Source organism: Alligator sinensis, unplaced genomic scaffold, assembly GCF_000455745.1.
Source record: "Alligator sinensis unplaced genomic scaffold, ASM45574v1 scaffold209_1, whole genome shotgun sequence".
Lineage (NCBI taxonomy): Eukaryota > Metazoa > Chordata > Crocodylia > Alligatoridae > Alligator > Alligator sinensis.
In genome coordinates this window covers 1,407,080-1,422,183 of record NW_005842184.1, presented here as the reverse complement: position 1 = coordinate 1,422,183, position 15,104 = coordinate 1,407,080, and positions in this window count along the sequence as shown.

Genomic DNA, 15,104 nt, shown 5'->3' with positions numbered 1-15,104 from the left:
GGTCCTGCTGAAGGTGTGAGGAGATGCAGATTGCAGGGAGCAAAGCCCAAAGGCAGGGTCTGCCTTCCCTCCCAGCAACACCGCGTGGCTCTGCATCTGTCACTCATGCACTATCGCTATTTTCAGAGAGAGAAACTGGTGCCGAATGGCTGGATTTACTCACGCTACCCAAGGTCTTGCATCGACTGGAAAGTACAAAGCAGGTGTCCAGGTGATGTCCCCAGGACTACCGGCCCCGGCCCATGGGCTGTGTGCGCGCGCTGCTTTCTCCTTCCCGCAGGCCTGGCCTCCCTGCCACAAACCCCCCTGCTCACACAAACCTCCTCAGTTCACACAGGCTAGAGATGTTTCCACTCCCTTCAGGAAAATATCTGAGCTTTGTGGGGATGGATAAAGGTTTCTTTCACCAAGGCAGCTTCTGTCCCATACCAACCCAGAGCACTGGGACAAGGAGGCACCCACTGAAATTAGTAGGTCACGGGTTTAAATCTAACAAGAGAAAATGCAACTTTTTAATGCAACATATAGTTAATTTTGGGGTTCATTGCCACAGGAGTCAGTATCCCCTATACAATACCCTCCCACACATCCCCTATCATAGATTTTGAGATGCCATCAGTAATATCTCCAACCCTTCTGTTCAACAGCCAGTAATAGATCCATCATCCACAAATTTACCCAGTCCCTGGTTGAACTAGGCTATGCTCTTTGCCTCCACTACTTCCTGTGACAATGAACCCCACAAGTTAACTACACTTTCCATTAAAAACGTATTTTCTCTTGTTAGTTTTAAACCCATGACCAACTAATTTCAGCGGGTTCCCTCTTGTCTCTGATCACTCTGGAGATGGCCGGTTCAATGCTCTCCCTCTATAGCATCCACCCCCGCCACTGTCAGAGAGGGGCTTGATGGACCATCGCTCTGACCCAGTCTGGCATTGCTAGTGATCTCAGTAACCCAAGTGACTGGCTTTTGGCACAGGAAGGTTATCCTCTTACATCCCCCCTTCCTTCGTGATGCAGTGCTCTAGCTAGCAACTGAAAAATTTAGCCGTGGAATAAACTGACGAATCCACGCAGCAAAACAGCGTCCTTTCCCTCCTAAACACCATGTTTTGTTCTCACTTTTGGGAGAGGGGCAGTGCTATTATTAGAATAAACACATGATGCAGAAAAGAGGACTCCATCTTTCCTAGAGAGCCAAGGCTCAGAGCCAAAGCTGCCCCGTCACTAACCTGGCAGAGTTTGGTTTCAAGAAACAAATTAAAACAGAAACAAAATTATTCACCGGACTTGCTGAATGGTACCATGTAATGCTCCGAGTAAATTAAGCATTTGCATTCTCTGTGTTGTAAATACACTCTCTAACTATGCCTCTTAGGCTGTTGTTATCTGGTTAATCAAGGCATGCAAAATCAAAGTGTGACAATGCTGGAATTTCATTTCATGTATAAAAAACTAGAGGCTGTAGTTGTGGCAGCTCTTGACAATACTTGTTTGAGAAATTCACACAGCAAAGCTGGGATAATAATAATAATAACCCCCCCAGCAAACTACAGGCTTCGTAAACTGGGGAGCTGCATTTAGTTAGAGACCTAGCTACTGACTTCAAAGCTTCAGGCTAACAGCAAGGTACTAGTTCAATGCATGTAAACTTAAAAGGAGCAGACGAGAAAAACAATGAGAAGAGTGGCAGGTTCCTCATTTAATTAGACACGTTGATCATTCTTATTTACAAGGCAGCCTGCAAAGTGCTTTTGGTTCTCCTGGATGAAAGGCTTTTTGTCTCCCCCAGTATTTCCTAGGGAAGCAGAAGGCATTGCAAATGAATGATGTATTGTTGGGTTTACCCCTATGTTCATGTGCACATGATATCTATTGTCACTGTGTTAGGAGCTACCTGGATTTATCATCTTGCCATCCCTGTATGGAGAAGGGCTGCTGAAAATGATGATAATGTTTATTATAATGCAATAAAGGCACTAGTGGCAGAAAGAGACACTTCCAAGCAATGCTGAAGTGGGGCTTGAGGAGTGCATGTGCCTTGAGCTGCAAGGACCAGGCTTTTCAAGTCATTTAGGAGCTCAGGATGCAGGTCAGTAGGATTTCCTTCCCCCGAGGAGTTAGGAGCTGCGGCACTTGTGAAAATCTTATTGCATACATGCCTATTTAAGCACCTAAAAAGCCTTTAAAAATCTGGTCTGGAATGAGTATTACTTTCTGGGGTTTGCCCGTCAGTGAGCTACGTGACTTGGGGCCCGCATGGTGCAGTCATTACAAACACAGTGAAGCAACTTTCAAACCAGGATGACACACGAAATGATTCTTAAATACAGCTGCTGATGAGTTAGCAAATGAGGGTGCTTCTGCAGGGATGTCTCAGCCCAGAACTATTTAGTATTTGTACCGGTTTCCAAGCAAAGTTATGCTCCGCTGTAGCTGGGGGAGCAAGTACTGTAACTAATGCTTCCTATCAGGTCCATATGCCTAGGACACCGTCCCAAACCGATGAGTGATGATCTGACCGCAGCTATTCGTGCTTTAGCAATCTAATACACTGAGGCATGAACGCTTCACAGCTTAGGAAACTCCAGCTGCTACAGGATGCCTCAGTGCATCTCGTCAGCATGTCTCTCTGCCCAACGCCGGCTTGTCATCAAATATCAATGCTCTGAACGACTGGTATGAAGACAGGGCTCAAGAGCTTTGCATCTCTAGCACCAGGCAGCTCTACAATCTGGGCAGGAGACGGAGCAACGTCGGGGTGGATCTGCGGTGGAGAAACAACCCCTCCACCAGCGAGGACCACCACCAGCTCAGTGCTGCCGGCTCCAAGCGACACAGCACGTTTCTTTGACCTACAGGCAAAAATAGCAAAATATTATATTTGACCATAACCATGCAACCATGCAGCTTATAACCATACAACTACAGTTAGTGTTTTGAAGCTCCAAGTTTATATATAATATAAACTAGAATATTAAAATATATTACCTGCATTAAGAATGATATATACAATTGGGCTACATATTATCTATGTATTTTACCTACATCTCAAAACTACCAAAATGAAGGACACTGGTGCTTTCATGTTACTTAAAGGTATATAGGCACCATGGCAATGAGCCTGCTATAGGAACCGATAGAGAATACAGCATATATTAGTAACTCAAAGTAAAATGCATTGCAGAGATGTTACGTGTTTATCCTCTCTGAAACATATAGGAAAATCCTGGAAGTTCTTAGTTATGATTAACTTTAAAAGAAATCCACACATTTTTTGGTATAGAAATGGACATAGAAGATACCCAACTTTATTATTCCCCTTTAGTGACACTGCACAATGCCGATTAGAGTTTTTGTAGTTCCAAGTTGGATAAAAATATGTAGGGATGATATATGAGGGTTGTCTCACTTCTCTTGTCCTTCATGGTGACAGTACAGTTAGAGCTGAAGTTGTTTGGGCCTAAGCGCAGAAATCCACCCAATCATCACTTACTTCCATAACGACCCAAAAGAAAAAAAAAAAAGTCATTAAAGTTTGCAAGTGACACTGAGATTTGTAGAGGCACTAAAAATTGATGGAGGCATTCACTGGTACAGACTGACTTTGGACCACTCAGTCAACTGATATGGTCAAATATATTTTTTTCTTATAGTCAAATGAAAACTCATGGATCTGTGCAGAAAATAGGTCGCGTACACAGCAGGAGAAATTGTACCCTGGAAAACCGACTCTGCAAAGGACTTAGTCATGGACCTATGGCAGCAAGCTCATCTTGTGCTGCCAGGGCTGTGCTTAGGTGTGGTGGAGGTGGGAGCACCGTTTGTAGAGGTTATGCACAGTATATCAAGCAAAATGAGGCTGGTGGGGAGGGGATATGGATGCTGTGTATGGCACTGGGAAAACCAAGGCTGCCCTTCCAGAGCCTGGAGAAGGCTCCAGAGATGATTCCAGGCTGAGAAGACCCACCGTACACGACACACCTAAAACCAGTGGTTCTCGACCTCTTTTGTACCAGGACCTATTTGTAAACATTGATGGCCGTCCTGACCCAGTAAACAGTTTAAGTCGAAAACAGCCCCTGGCCCTGCTGGTGCTCCTCATCCCTAACCCACAGATGCCCACCCCCGCAGCGCTACTGGTGCCCCTCACCCCAAACCCCTTGCCCTCACCCCCGGCCCCAGCCCCAGCCCCACAGTGTGTAGGGTGGGGGGGTGGGTGTCCCCCAGATTTGTGCACCCACAGCAGGCACGGGGCTGCAGCTTGGCCAGACAAGTGCAGGCAGGAGCTGCCTCTGCAGTCCAGCAGGCAGGACCCGGTGGGGTAGTGGGACACGTTGCTGCCACCGCTGCCAAGACCCCTGCACCAGCCACGCCAACAGCAGCATGAGGAGTACTGGGTGGTGCGGGGTGGGGGCTGCACTGCCCTCACCTCCTCCTGCCGCCAGCCATGTGCACGCCAGGCTGTGGCTCTATCCCCTGCCGTGGCTCAGCTGCCACCGCCACTCCCCATGGGCTGCCCGTGCTGCTCCCCACCGGGGCAGAGCCAGAGCCAGAGCTCAACCTGCCTGCAAGGAGAAACCCATGGTTTAAAGGAGAAAATCCACATTTTTTCATAGCAAACAGAAAATCTGCATCCCTCTTTATTAGCATTAACACATGGTAGGTAAAGCACTAGCAGCATCTATTTTTTAAAAAATGTATACAAAACATGGCCCATTTTTAAAGTTTGTTTGCAACCCTTTCATTTATTTTTGTGACCCACTTTAGGGTTGTGACCCCTGGATTGAGAAGCACAGCTTTAAAAGTTCCCATTCACTTTAACTTATCAGGGAGAGATTTCATCAGTCCTTGATCATGTTCTGTGTGCACCCGACAAGAAGATAACTGATGCTGCATGAAGTCCTTTTGATTTAGCAGGAAAAGTCATAAGAAGAGGGAAAGCCAGGAAAGTGAGCCTGGGAAGATTCAGAAGAGTGCTGAGATGCACCTGCTCGATGGTCTAGCAATCACCTGCTGAGAAAGCCCATGAAGGGAGTCCTAACTTCGTTGTCATCTGAAGCCTGGAGACCAGTGTTATCTGGGGTTATCACTGTCCTTGTTGCTCTTGTTCTCCTCGGGCATTCATGATGTGTTGTCAGTGTTGAAGTCTCAGGAACCGCAGCATCAACAAGTCACAGCCAGGAGATCCCAGCACCAATCTTGTCTTAAAGAACGACCACCGACTCGTTCAGCGGCAACGATTCAGCCAGGTTTCTTGTCTACAAGCACAGCCCTAACGTGGTTTGGCCCAACAAGCACACCAGACCAGGAGTTTAGGTATTTCTACCGTGATGAGGTAATTAGTGCAACACCATGCAGGCTCCCCAGGCCACTATTTCCAATTCTCCTTTTATACAATGATCAAAACAAATCATGTATTGCATTCCTCTATATCTTGAACGTCTCAGACTGTCCTTTACCATGGGCTTGTTTCACCTCCTGACCTGAGGGTTCAGCTTTATCACCCTGGTACTGGTCTATCCTGCCTTGTACCATCATCTCTCCTTCCCATCTCTTGGCAGGAGTGCACATTTGGCCCACATGCCGTTTTCTTTATGTGAGGAGTTCATGCATCGGTCAGGTTTTCTGGCGTGGCCTACTCATGTCAGTGCTTTAGCAACTGTAAATTGACCACCTTAATTTACATTTTCACTGATTGTCTTTCTTGCATATGTCCTGGCCTCTGGCTCCTTTAGCACTCCATCCTGGAGGAGCACAGACCATCTGCAGACACTTCCTCATTCTGACAAAAGCTTGCTAAGAAGAATTTTTTCAACTTTTTGAGTTGATTTAATAAGAAATATTGGATTTACCTGAAGAACTAGCTTGTCTGCTAGTGCTTCAGCAAAGCCTTTGCGTGAGCAGCACATATTGATCAATGCCCCAGTGAGGCCTACAACTAGGTGTCTTTTGAAAAGTTGTGATCTTCTTGGAAAAAGCACTGCTGTCTGTACTGTTCTGTGTGCAATAGGGAGGAAGAGTTGCCTCCAGCGCAGCGATCACTGGGTGATCTTCTCTGACATGTTACAATCACGCTAAATCCTCTTTTTCCATGTCACTCGGTTATTCCCCCGTTGACAAGAGAAAAGAGAGCTCCAGCTATTTGTGGAGGAGGGCTGTACCGCACCATGCCTCCTCCAGCCCAGCGGGCCTTGTGCACACCACAATGCAGCCGCCACATGGAGCTGAGGCCTGTGAAGAGCGGGGGTGTTTGCATGCCTTTGCGGTACACAACTAGACTGTTTAATTCACTCCAAGGTGAAAGCCCTTAAAGCACTTGGCTGTAGCGCGTCTATTTGGGAAAACTAAAAGCTAAACCTGCTGTCTCCGTGTGGCTCTGTGGATGGGGATGACGCATTCCTACTAGATAAGCATGATTTCAGGTCCGACGCCTTTCAACAACTAGACAGAGTGAAATAAAGCAAATTACATCAATTACAAAGACTTAACAGGCTTTTAGTTTCAACAGTGCTGACAACTATCCACTTATCTCTATATGGAAAGGTTTTCTAATGGTAATTAGATGTTACTATGCCATTGTGGTCTACAACATGAATGCTTTCCTACTGTTTCTAAACCTAGATCATTCCTTCCTTCAGGTTGCTACATGGTTGACTGTGAAAATGACAGGAAATTCACATTATTTCTCTGATTTGCAGCTGCCATGTCTTGTTTGAAGCATCCTACTGGACAGTTCATGGCCAGCATGAGTTTCATGGATGATTGGAGAGAAATCTGGCAATTCACAAGATCTCTCACAGGTAAATAATTATAAGTTAACAAAGAAAAACAAAAACCTAACAGAATGAGACTAGTTTTCACTGTATAACTTTGGGGAAACGTTTCAATGTCTCCCCTTCTTCCCCCCACTTTCAGCAAGCTAGGCGTGGTAATTGCAGGTGCTCTTGTTTCAGTGCTAGGAGCTATTAATGAGGCCAGTAACTTATTAGAATTCAAGGAGTGGATGAGACATTTATGCAGACAGGGAGAGTACCTGCAGTTGCACTCAACAGGACAGAGGTTTATAAGGGTTATAAACCCTCTGGCATCAGGACATAATTCATCCAGCGGTTTGAAGGGAACTTCTCCTTCTAGCAGGTCATTTCAGCAGTGATGTGGGGGTGCAATGGAGGAGGCCTTCACTGCTGCTGCTGCTGGTCATTGGAAGAGGATGAGCAGCTGACCCTGAGGTCAGAGCTTGTGGGCACCACCCAACATCTCAGGAGAGGTGGGCAGCCCCTTGGGACCTCACCGAGGATTGGTGGCACGAGAGGCACGGAGGTTCCTTCTCTGCCTGGTTCAGCACACAGGTTACCTTTGGATCATGTGGCAGGACAGCACGGCTGTGCTGTAGCGCAGAGAGCAGGTGGGTGGGAGATCCCCTGCTGTAAGAAAGGATGCTGTCTCCATCGCTAAGGTGCCCATGTGCAACCCAAGCATCTCACTGCCTTGGAGGCCCTGGAGTGCTCTACACGAGGGCAATGCTCTTGGTCCACTGTAGAGACTGCGGGACTGGAGAGACAGAGAGACCTGAACTGGACTGGAAGTAAATCCTCCCTTCCCTCCCCCAGACACTGCTCGGCAACTCTCCTGAGGCACAGAGCAGGAGCGCAGTAGCCATGGGGTTCACATCCAGGGCTGCTCCAAGACATCCACTGTGACAGCTGAAAAGTGTGTCTGTGTGATAAAGGTGTTTGCTGAAGGCTCTATGAAGATTAGACCAAGTGTTTTTTCTATATTTGTTTAGATATTAAGCTATACGTTGTTGCTAAAAGTCTAATTAAAGTCTAAGATGTAGTGAGGCCTTGTATAAGGTAAGGCCTAGTAAATTTAGCAAAGCCTTGAAGTAGTAAGGCCTTGTGGCATAGTTAAAATTACCTTATCAAAGGAATGCAAGGCTTGTACTCCTATTGGTCAGTCTAAGGACAGTTGAAGTAAAAGGAATCTGAGTGGTTGTATGTTATCAGATCCATTCAGAAGCTTTAAATTGGCTGGAATATCTGGAAACCATTCAGAAGGAAGATACAGGTCTGTGAAAAGGATTAGTTAGCTGTTGCCTGGATCGGTGGGCCCGCGGACCTCGAGGAGCCCAAGGACTGCATTCCAGGGTCCTTCCCGGTACCCTCCGGACAGTGCTGTTCAGGGACGCCTGACTTCGCTGAACTTTGTGGAAAGAGAAGCTTGCTGTGTATCAGGCATCAGAGGGGACTGCTGATAAGTTGCCGATGTGAATTGCTTTCATCTGTCATTGTCTTGTTACTACACGTAGTTGTGTTTTTGTTAACACAATAAATCTTTCTTACCTTTCTACCCCCGACCATACTCTCAGTCCTGAACCCTCCGCAGGCGGCTGGGACAATCCACATGTCCTGGTGTCAGAGAATAGGGGAAATTAAGTTGGGAAGGGACCTCAGGAGGTCACATCTAGTCCAACCTCCTGCTCAAAGCAGGACCAGCCCCAACTACATCATCCCAGCCAGGGTTTGTCTACCTGGGCTTTAAAAAGCACCAAGGATAGAGACTCCATCACCTCTCTAGGTGCCATCTAGACATCTACATGTCTAGATGTCCTGGTGCCCTGAGTGGCAGCAAGGGGCCAGGGCTGGTTTTGTCAGCTGCAGACACCGAGCCAGGAGCGAAGCTGGGGAGACGCGAGCATGGGGAGGCTGTGGTAGGCGAAGAGCATCATCTCCATCTCTGAAATCCCCGGGGCTGGCCTGCCTCCATCCTGTCATCCTATGCCTGCACCTCTACTTTCTCCTCATCTTTCACCTGAATAGGAAAAGCAGTCCTTGTGCCCTCCCACCTTTTATATGTATGGAGAAACATAACCCCCACCAGCATGCATACTTGTGACCATAGGTCCAAGCCAGCCTTGACCTGGTCTTTCAAACTGCCCTGCATTTGGGTACCCGTGGATTTGGTGCATTCTGCAGGTGGCTTTGCACATGCCAGGTACTTAGGTGTGCGAGGACCTAATTTCCACCACGTCTCTAGGTTTGTGCACAGAAACAGTAAGAGAGAAAGCTGCACAAGAAAATCCGTAGATAGGATTTTAAGAGGGGTTTATTTGATTCTGAAAATCTTAAGTACATTTTTAAAGCACCTGAACATCCACTCCAGCATTCAGGGGCAACCCTTCTTGGGTTTCCCTGCAGCTCCTCCCACAGCCTCTCATGGCCTCACAAGCAGGCATGCAGCCCAGGTGGGTGTCACAGCCCTCGGACCCCATCCCTAGCAATCTTGGGAGCTGGCCTGAGGACAAAAAAAGCCAGAAGCCCCTGATGGGACCAATGATGAGCGGGCTGAGTGACCAGGACCCCACAGCCCCCAGGCTGTTCACTGGGTAAGAGGCTGACTAAATGAAGAAAGGAACAGTAAGTAAAGAGAGGGAGAAAGAAAGGTTTAATTTAGCTTCGGATGCCTAAAAGCAGGTGAAGGTGTAGTTCAGGGGGCCATGCTGAACCCCCTAAGCCCCCCCAGGAGTTTGCAGCGGTGGAGCCCCTGGCTTGATGCAGCACAGAGACCAGGTCCCAGAACCAGGTGCCAAGTACCTGACCCAGTGCCTGGTACCGAGGCCACAGGGACTGGGAGTGATCACACACCTCAACTGGGAGGTACTCTGGAGCTGTGCGACCCCCTTGCTGGGGTTGTGTCATGATGACTACAATTCAGCACTTGTCTTTCAGTTCTCCTCTGTAGTGACATACTGGTTATTTTGGTGGCTGGAAAATGTTCCAAAAAATGAGCAGAGCTGTGCTAATATGGGGAGGAGGTTTCAATTTTTCCACAAACTGTTTTTTCTCACAAACCACCTTCCTCATAACACCATGCTCACATCAACAGAGACACTACAAGATATTTCATCATCTTACTTTTTTCACAAATCAAAGTAGCATGAATAATTTTACCTACAATGTTGGTTGATTAGCAAATTATACATTTAAAGTCAAGTTCTATAAGATTCGCAGGCAGCAATATTGTTATTAGTAAAATATTCTTTTCAGGGTGTGTTGCTGCTAGCAAATTTTGTTCCGTTACTCTTTCATTACAATTGGATTTGATATATAACACACTTTGGGAAAAATTACATACGCACTGAGTATATGACTCTTAGTTTATATGTTTTACAGGGGGGAAGGAAATTATATGCAAATAAGTAAAGTCCACACTGGCCAAGTTTTGCTCGAGCTTTCATACCGTAGAGGAGATGATTAGTTAGCATCTCCTCACTGTGCACAGCAGCATGCATGCCAAGCAGGGAAAGGCAAGTTGAAAAGTTGCCGTGTTCTGATGTAATAGGAAAAACACTTTTCCTGCCATAACCTTCCTGAATCTTTTGAAACAGGAGCCAGGCCCAGGTGCTGTCTGGATTCTTACCCCAATTGCACGGCCCTGAAGACACCAGGCTCTGCCCCAGTGGAGACTGAAGTCCCTGGTAGGATGCAGCCTGTAGACTTAGGGCTATAAGGGGTGGCTTGAGGTGCCCTCAGCCCCTCCCTCATGGTGTCCTTATATTTTTTATTTGCATGATGTTCTCTTATTCCTAAAAGTCACTCGTAGTGGCCACCATTAAAACTGGCATTTCCCCCCACCATACTCTGGTCCCCGTGGAAATGCTGCCCACACCCAGCAGGCACACCTGTTTACCAGTGCACATTGCATACTGCACCAGGTGCTTACACGGACAATCAGAACTAGTTTCCTCTAGCGCCATGTGTCTCTTCATACAACAGATTATCACAGACAGATGATCGCTTTCTGCCTGTCTGTGCCTTGTTTTCCCCAGCCATCAGATACAGCCCATTCACATCTAGAGCAGGGACTGCCCAGTGTCATCTGCAGATCCCCTTTGTGTCACGTGTTGACATCAAGTTGTCCTTGGTTCACTGGTTCTGGGTCACCTAGAAAGAAGATAGGACCAGACAAAAGTCTGTGCACCAGTAACCAGCTCAGTAACTGCAATGAAGAGAATTGGGTCCACCCCGAATGGTACAAATAAAATGGCATGTGGTGATTACACTGGCACTGGACCCAGTTCCAGTTTGGTAAAGCACAGCAAGACCAGCTCTACTGCTGTATCACAAGAGCCATGAACAGGGCCGGACACAGGCATGGGTGACCTTGGACAGAAAGGGGGCCTAAAAATGGTCATTTAAAAATTATTATTATCATTATCTCTGGCAAAGGGGGGCCCAATATTAAAAGTTCATCCAGGGCCACCAGGAGTCTAGGTACGGTGCTGGCCATGAAAACGGTGTATATCCATAGGGTTGGGTTTTAGACGGTCAAATAAAATTTGGTCAATTGACTGGTCAAAGATTGGTCAAAAATTGTAAAAAAAAAAATGTGACAGTAAGTCCAAATAATACACAGCAAAAGCACAAATTTTTCATTAAAAATGTATAAAAAAAAAATCATACCACAAAAAACATAGTTTGTTTGTTTTTTTTCTGTAAAATTGCTATAATCTTTGACCAGTGAAAAATACGCAGTCAGTTGACCAGTAATGGGCTCAGTAATTGTGCAATGAGGAGAAGTGGTTTCACCCTGAATAGTATGAATAAGACGAGATGAGGTGATTGCGTTTGCACTGCACCCAGGGTCGATTGGCAATATTTGACTGGTCAGTTGACCAGCTTGCCCACCTTATATGTCTGTAATCAGAGTTAAAAAGGTAAAACCACATTAATGCATACAGCAGCTTTTTGCCAGATTGCTGTGACTCTCCTGGAGGGCCTGGGGGGGGCAAGGACAAGGTAGAGTGCTAGCTCAGCCACGATGGTGATTTCTCTTCAGCTAATCCTTGAAGACAGGAAATAAAGTGAGAAGGGCCCCTGCAGCTGCTACCGGTGATGATCTTTGTTGGGTTGGCCCAGTTGGGAAGGAAAAGGTCTCAGTGCAACCTGCCCATCCCCAGTGCGGAGGCGTGCTGGGCTCCAGCCTGTAGTGTTGGCCACTCTCTGTCTCTCCACGTCTTCCACTCAGGCCTGGTCTAGATGCCTTTCTGGAAGACAGGCTTGAGCCACGTACAAGCTGCAGAGCTCTGTATAAGGGTAACTAGTGAAGGTCTGTGCCAGGTGTGCTACAGGGCACCACATCCAGTGGTCTCATGGTCCTGGGAGTGTCCAGCTGAGCTACCCTGCATGAGCCCGAAGTGGCGCTTGTTCCAGGCAGGGAGCACATGCCTGGCACCGTTTGCTTTGAAACTGTGAAAACAGACTTGTGAAAGTTAGAAACGTGGATGCGCTGATTCTTCTGGGTCAGATTTGCCGGGGCTGTGGGGGCAGTGGAGCTCCAAACTCCCAGTGACTTCCAGTGACTATGACAGATGCCTTTAAAAAGACCCTCTGCCCTCTTACATGTATTTGTCAGGCACTCCACCTCCTGACTCCTGTGCTCTCATTTGCAATAAGTGGATCTTTATGGAAAAATGCCAGCAAGGATTGCTGCCCCCCTCGCTCTTAGTCTTATAGCCCCTTTTATAGACAACTGCCGGTGGGCCCCCCACTCCTTCCATTGCTTGTAACTCTGAGTCCCAGCTGTGACTTTTGATGAGCATTTTCCAAAACCCAGTTGGTGACATGCTCGGGAGAGTGCTCGTCTCCTCCTCTAGACAAGCAGACGCTCCCAGGACATCGGTCACAAATGAGTGAAGTTAACCATCTCTGTAAAGGTCACAGCATGTGTAGTGTCTGCCTGCTCCATGCATCGCATCTCCTGGCCTTTGAGGCTGTTTTCATTTTTAATTCCTTCAACCTGAGAGATTCGATGCCCGGAATAAACATCCACATCAAAAACAAATCACTGCGGTCCTCCCTTGCTCCTCTCCTCACGTAAGTGTTGTTCAGACCCAGAACCTTTCTGAACCGCACGGTGCTGTATTACACATTGACCAGGTGCTCACATCTTTTTCAGGAAAAGAATTCACGTTTTTCCAAGACCCGTGATTACAGCGTTGTACATTCATGCCATTGATTTGCATTTGACACCTCCTTTTCCAAAGACCTGAAGAGAATGAAAGGGGACCATCTCAGGCAGGGTTTTTGTGCTGGGATGCTGTTAAGCTTTTTTCCCCACATAGACACTGGAGCCAGGTGCTTTTTATTATTGCTTCTACGTTATGGAGCAGTGATCCCTCCACGGCTTGTAATGAGGGCATTCTCGGCTCTGAAAAAAGGCATCTGCTGCTTCCAGCCATTCTACCCACAGCCAGAAAGACAAAAATATTCTGCAGTTAATCATGGATTTAATAACAGGCATGGGTTAGCATTTCTAGCATCTTTACTCTTGGCTATGAAGGGCAATAGATTTCAGAAGGGGAGGCTGGAGCACCCTAGCCAGCAGATCAAGCCAGGCAATTGACACAAATGTGAATGGCTGACACGGGCACACGATTAGACTCATGCACAGGGTACCTAAGCTGGTAACACACTGCCAATGACTCATCCTCACCCTATATGTTGAAGTAACAGGGCTTACCAGAGAGTCAGGGCCTGCAAGGCCCCAATACAACTCCCTCGTTAGGACCCAGAAGCCAATTTATGTGATAACAGGATAACAAGAGAGAGACAAGTTCCCTAACTTGATGGTAGTATGCACACTTCTAGCAGTGCAGCCCATGGGGCGCTGGCCGTTCGTTCCAGTGCACCCAGCCCAAGACACCGCTGATAGTATGGTGCAGGAGCGTGCACAGACTCCTATATACCTGACTTCTGCTCCGGGTCCAGGAGCATCTTGGGAGCCCGCATGCCTGCGCTGTCTCTCTGTTCTGGGAGGAGCAGGCTGGGGAGCGTGCACGTATAACACGCACAGAGCCTCGTCTCCTGCCTCTGCTGCAGGAGGGGGGCATAGGCCTGAATAGCTCTTTTTTGGATGAGGCAAGGACTTCTGTGGGAGATCTTTTATTGGACCAGCTGTATGGTCAGGATAGACCTGCTTTCGAATGCAATGCATCTTTCTTCAAGTCTTCGTGTTTGCACAGGTGTGTGGGGGGGCGCGACATTGTACCAGTTCAGTAGATGCCTTTGCAAAGCCAAAGCCTTCTCTGAGAGCAGGAAAAAATAAAACCACCTGGTTTCATGCAAGGAATCGCCCTCCCGAAGCAGCAAACAGCCCAAATGTGCAGCTCCCAAGCTTCACTGCAGGCAGCAAGCTGTTGGCCCAAACTCCCCCATGCACAGTTAAGAGGGATTTGTGGATGCCACTGGTGGACCAGGAGGGATTTTCAAGAAAGGGGGATAACGACAGTGATCCAGTCACAGCCAACATCCTGGCCAGCTCCAACCCCAGCCCAAAATCAATAGCTCCCCTCTCACAGAGCAGCACTGAGGCACAAGCTGAAGTGCCATCGCCAGCTGCGATGGCCCCAAGGATGCAGGGCCTCTTTCTGAAGCAGCTGCAAGTTGTGTGCGTGGCTCTGGGTTGCTGCGGGAGTGTTATGTGAGGACAGTTTTCCCAAGCTTGGGCTTGCTCCCGCCATCCCCACTCAGCTGGTGCTTGCCAAGCACTTTGGAGCACGGCAAAGGCAGGACATTTTCTGGTGAGGCAACAGCACAAAGTACTTTCCAGTCATTTGACTAAGCTTTAATCCATCCTTTGTGAAATATTTGTTCCTCCTGTCAAAAGCACAGTTTCTATTATCCTGTTCCTCACATGCACTCCAGCCTAATGGCGTCTGTAAATAATGAATTTGCATAATGAGTAGTATTTATGAAAACCAATTACACTTAGCATAGGTGACCTTGTGACTTCCACTGAGCTAATCACCTTTGAAATGCAGATGGGATAATATACTGAAAAGCCACAACTTGGAGGAAGAGGAGGCAGCTGAGCTTAATATCTACAAACACAGAGCATGCTGGGAGAGGTGTTAACCAGGAACATGAGTTACCTCTGCAAAGTGGTTTTAGTTCATGTGCAATGCATAATGTGCATCCAGCAGAAACAGAACAGGAGACAGACACGCTTGGCAGGTTGGACTTCAGATGAGGATAACTCACGTCAACTGAAATGATGGTTCACTAACATGGATCACAGCCCCCGTGCAGAGCTGCACC